The 6,000-nt window shown below is 35.3% G+C and overlaps 1 protein-coding gene across 1 annotated transcript in view; it reads right to left on the reverse strand.

Moving 5' to 3' along the window:
* Nucleotides 1-6,000, reverse strand: part of Neo1 (neogenin 1) — a 108,394-nt gene that overhangs the window by 85,955 nt on the left and 16,439 nt on the right. The window lies entirely within an intron of this gene.

Below are 6,000 nucleotides of genomic sequence, written 5' to 3' on the forward strand. Positions count from 1 at the left end.
GAAATATTTAACAGATGAAAAATGAACTTATAACCTTTTCTGCACTAACAAGTACTGTCATTTCCTACAGCTATAACCTCTTAAAAAAAAACAAGTCAGACAAGTGTGACTGTATATATTATATATATATATACACACATACATACACACACAGACATATGTATGTGCATATGTATGTATGTATGTATATCTGTACATATTCACAATTATTTTTTATCAACTATTTTCCCCATCAAGAAAAAAAATACTTTCAGTTACGGGACAAGGCTCAAAACAAAATTTTCCAAATGAGTTTTTGTTGTACACAATGACTAGTCTGTACTCAATAAAAGAAAGAGAAATGACCTCACATGATACCCATGAAAAGCACAGCCTGAACTCTACTATCCAGACCCGGAGGGAGGACATTACTACAGCAGAGGCTTGGCATTGTAACACGCAGCTAGTACTCTGCCCTGCTCCAAAAGTAATCACTATTCTTTTTACTTACAAAAATTATAGAATAATTTTGCCTGTTTTTAAATATTATAAAATGGAATTATATTCTTTAGTGCCTAGTTACTTTTAAAAGTGCTTCTGAGTTTTGCTACAATGCTTTTCAATGTAAAGGTGGCATGCTCGTTTCCACTGCTGACACCATGCCGTGCTGGATTTTGGTGGGCATCTGACTCATTCCCAACCTGAATTCCTGGAATAAATATGGCAGGGACATTATTGAGCATTACTTTTAGTGCTAGTATCTGTTCACTTATTATAAGCATTCCACACTGTACCATAGTAATATTTTTATACACAGTTTTAACAGATTCTACCAAACAGGTTTCTTGTTTTTACAGTATTGGGAATCAAACCCAAGTGGAGTCTCTAGTTCTCTAAAGAGAATTTTAAAGTGTTTTCAGTGTATATACCTATCAATAGTTCATTAAAGTCTCTAGATATCCTCAACCTAACGCCAGATATTGTAGGTCTTTTGAATTAGCACTTGTGTAAATAGAAACATTTACCAAATCTGTGGGAGACTTGTCTGAAATGTACCAATGTTATTTGTTTGCAAATACCGAACTTTGGCTTTGCTGACAGTCTGTTTTAATGCCTTCCCCGTACCCTTCCACTAACTGTTACTTAACACTTCTTTTTTTTTTTTTTTTCTATTTTCTTTGGTTTAAATTTGCTACTTTTAGCATTTTTGAGGTTAATGTTTAAATTGCTGATTTTATACGCACAGACACACATCAAACTTCCCTAACTTTTGCTAGTTCCTATCTATATTAGTTTATACTATTTTTAAAATTTTGTTGTTAATTTCCTTTCTAACTCATAGATCTAAAGACGATTCACATAAAACAATATACTCCCAAACAACGAAATAGGACTATTTAGTTGCTGTACAGCATCATGCTAATGTCTGCAATATGTTTTTCACAACTTAGCCCAGGGTTTTATGAACACTAGGCAAACACTTTATGACTGAGCTGTAACTCCAGTCATACAAACGTCAACTAGGTCAAATGGTTACCTGTGCTATTTAGTTGTATTTTAAGTATTTGTTTTGTTTAGTACTTAATTTTGAATTTGTATAATCTATTAGTTACTATTGTGATTGCTATGATTATAGTTTTGCCTGTTCACAGTCTTGCCAATTTATATTTTTATATTTTAATATGTTATAAATTATATGCATTTTTAAATTTTTTTAATTTTCCTGATAGGTTAGCTAATTTAAAAACCATTTTTAAGCCAGGCATAATGCCTCACACTTGTGATTAAGCACTTGGCCTAAAGCAAGTGAATCAAATGTGAGCTTAGCCTGGACTACAGAGATCCTATCTAAAACAAAAATAAAATACTTAATGTTTTCAGTTAAAATTTCAATTGACAAAACTTGTATGTGTTTATGTAAGATATATTGTTTTGATATCTATTAACACAGGAAGGATAAATTAAACTAAGCTATCTATTACCTTATATACTTAGTTTTTTATAATGAGAACACTTAAAATCTATTCTTGCAACAATTTTCAAGTAGAGAATACATTGTAACCATTTTGCTCTTTGATTCTATGAGTTTGACTATTTTTGAGTCCATTTATAATCAGATCATGCAGAATTTGTCTTTCTGTGCTTATTACTCTGAATATAATATCCTCAAGGTTCATTCATGTTATTGCAAATGGCAGGATTTCCTTCTATAAAGCTGTGCTTGCATTGTAACAACTCTGTTGTTCATTCATCCATAATGAATACTAAATTAATTCTAAGTCTGGCTACTTATGTGCTGCAACCAGCACAGTTGAGTAAACTTAGTTTTTTGACACAATCATTGAATTTCATCTGAATAGACAGCCATAAAAAGAATTATTGGATCATACAGTAGTTCTACTAAGTGTGAATTTAATTTAAATTTCTCTATAGTGATTAGTGATTACTCATAGTTTTGGTTTCATATATCCATGAGGCACTTCTTTGTCTTCAGGAAATGTCTTTTCAGGTCCTTTGAACATATTTTAAAACTGAGTTGTTTTCTTACTGAAAACAACTGAATTGAATTCCTTATCTATTCTAGATATTAACCTCTTATCAGATGGATGGTTTGAAAATATTTTCTTTCATTTCACAGTTGTTTCCCCAAGATTCCTTCATCCTTTGCTGTGTAACTTTTCAATTCCATGCAATGCTATTTGTCTGTTGTTGCTTCTGTTGCCTGTGCTATACAAGCTGTTGGAGATATATATATATATATATATATATATATATCTTTCTCCCAGCAGATTTATAGATTCAGTCTTAAATCTTTAATCCACTTTGGGATAACTTTCATATATGATATAAGAGAAGAGTCCAATTTTAGTCTTGTCAATGAGGCTATGTGTTCTTCAGCACAATTTATTGAAGACTACCTTCCTCATTATTCTTGGCAATAAGAAAAAACCATATACATGGCTTTAAAATATAAACCTCAGAAGTCACACATCATTTATATCATACTCTCATTAATCCAAAAAACTCAAAACCTACCTGAATTAAAGAACAAGAGACATAAACCCTAGTCCCCAAATAAGAGGGTTGTATGATGCTCAATGTGGAAACTAGAAAATGAACTCAGGTCCCCTGGCATTTTCTGGAAGACAAGCTATCTATCTTAACTGCCTGACCCAGCTTTCCATCCCCTGCTTTTCTAAATATACCTTCTTCCATCCAAGATAATATTAAATACAATTCCATTTATTCTTTGTGTTTTCATACTTAGACCCAACTTTATTTTCTTCCACTTGAAAGTTTACTATTCTTAATAACACTTAACAATATATTTATATATTATATTATTATAAATGTTACATATATATCTCCTTTCCTCCTTGAAAGGGAATTTCCATTTTGATATTTTAAAATTGTATAATTCTAACCATTCCAGCAGGACAAAAATATTCTAAAGACAGATAGTTGTATTCTGTCAAAAAACTATTAGCTTTGATGATCAGATTAGTAAAAAATGGTCCCGAAGACACAGAATTTCTCCAGAAACCTCATGGAGGAGGAAGTTCCCTCCCAAGTAGAGATTTCGCTCAGTTCTCGGTGCATGCCAGACTATCCAGCAGGAAAGAATGGAGCCCAGATAATGATGAGTCAGCAGTGAAGAGCAGGATCCCACCTTCACCAGGACTGCTGAATACCACAAAACCTTAAAGCTTTGTCCATAACCGTATGAACAAAAGTCCCCATGAAGAAAAATAGTGGAGCAAAACTAGAAGCTAACAAGTACGCGAGACATATTTCATTTGATGCTCTTAAGAATAACTTCAGGTTTGGGGGCATGCATTGTTCAGGACTTGAGAGGTGGAGGTCACTAGACTCCTTTATTTTTTCTTCACAATATGGCCACATTGAGTAAATCTCCTGTTTTTCGCTGTTATTTTTCTCTTTCATTGGCCTGTTGAAGACAGGTGGCTAGTCCTGGCTTGTTGGCGCTGCCAGGGTCAGGCTCCGATCCTGACAACTGTGGTTACAGTACTGCAAGTAAAAGTTGGACTTCGTTCTTTTTTATTGCCTATTCTTGTGGCAATAACATGTTAGTCTGACAGACGGTAAATTTAATACGCGAAACCTCTCTTTGCAGTTTTCTCTAACAAACCCATTTCAAGAGCACTTTTTCCAGGCATAGATTTTTAAAATGAAACTAGTTGTAAATTAAAATGTCTATATAGTCTATATTTCAGAAATTGAGTTAATAACTAGATATGATGGCACCGGGCTGTAATCCCAACCCTTGGGAGATAGAAGGAGGAAATGCAGGAGTGAAAATGCCGTCATTGGCTACTAAGCACGTTCAGTGTCAGCCTGAACTACCTGAAATCAAATCAAAACTCAGATAATTCAGTTCACGGGCAGACTATCAGTTAGAGCCCATACAATGAATAAAAATAAAACAGAAAACAACCATATAGGCAAAAGTCCTTATGAAGAAAAACAGTGAGGCAGTACCAGCATCTAACAAGTGTAACATATACATTTCATTTGATGCTCTTGCTAACACCCAGAGGTAGGTGAAAGAAACTGATGGAGGACAATGGAGGAGACTGGTAAACAAATTATCTAATGCAGGAAAGCAAAGAAAATGATACACCAAGGAAGCACAGAGACCACAGATGGAGTCCGTGAATGTTTTATTTTTCTAACCCTGTCTATACAGAAGTGAAGAACTAAACTGATCACTATAAAACTATGTCCTATCTTCTCCTTCTACCTAACTGAAGACATGGACTAAGCTCATCTGATACAATAGCCATGTTAAGTCCATGACATGGTTTTTTGTTTTTCAGGGAGTATAAACCTACCCACAAACAGTGGAAGAACAGATATGCTTTCTATCCTTCATCAACACTGAACCCCAAGCACTGTTCCCCAATCGCTCTCAAAAAAACACATCTGGGTTCCCTGGTGACTACCAGGGGTAGAATGGTAGCTACCTTATGTCTGACTCTGAAATAAAATATACAAAGAAAAATAAATTTTCATGTAAGATAAAACACACAAGACAATACCACCAAGTCACAGATCACACAATGGATATTATCAAATAAAACAAGTTAGTAACACAGGCAGCCTCTACTTCTACACTCGAAAGCAGGGCTGGCTTACTCTAAAACTAACACAAGATTTGTAATAGATTTATTGGAAACAAGTATTAGCAACACCATAAACAAATCAGGAAAGAGGATGAGCACTCAAAAGTACTTTTCTAATTGGAAAAGGGCAGGGCAGACAGGTATAAAGAAAAGGCTTGTGTATATGCCACATTTATTTTCCTTGGCTTCTAAATCAGGGAACCTAAGAAGGAGAAATGGGAGTATAGAGAACAGGGAAAAACAACTATTCTTGCAGAGATGCTCTACATCAGCTTAAAAGAGAAATAAGTATCAATTCATCAAGCCCAGGGACATGAAGAGGCACCGTGCAATCCTTCCATCCCAAAGAAGGAACACATGAGACATGGTTCTGAATCAGTGAACGGACATTTTTGGGGGAAAACATCCTGAGACAATAAAAGGGTCCAGGACCTCGTAGATGACACAGATCACACCCTCCTCCTCAACAACAGCATCACAGCCAACACCAACCACACCATTACTAATACAACAGAAACACAACGATGCTGGGATGGTGGTTTTAGAAGGATTAGCTCTTCATCTTCAAAATAATCTCAATAATCTCTTATTACCTCCACGGTACAGACAATGAAGATGGAGTTCAGAAAGGTTATAGAAATGTGCCGTAATTGGGGTAGGGGAGAAGGGTCAGCAGAGAGAGCACGCTCTATGGAAGTGAAGAGGATGAGTTTAGAACCCCAGAACCTACACAAATGTCAGGTGCACATGGCGGCTCATCTGTAATTACATGCTTGGGGGGCAGAGACAGGGAATTCTCACAGAAAGCTGGATAGCAAGAATAACCTCCCCAAGCTCTAGATTTGACTAAGAGACGTTGCCTCAAAAAATAAGATGA

The sequence above is a fragment of the Grammomys surdaster genome, unplaced genomic scaffold, assembly GCF_004785775.1.
Source record: "Grammomys surdaster isolate TR1022 unplaced genomic scaffold, NIH_TR_1.0 241, whole genome shotgun sequence".
Taxonomy (NCBI): Eukaryota; Metazoa; Chordata; class Mammalia; order Rodentia; family Muridae; genus Grammomys; species Grammomys surdaster.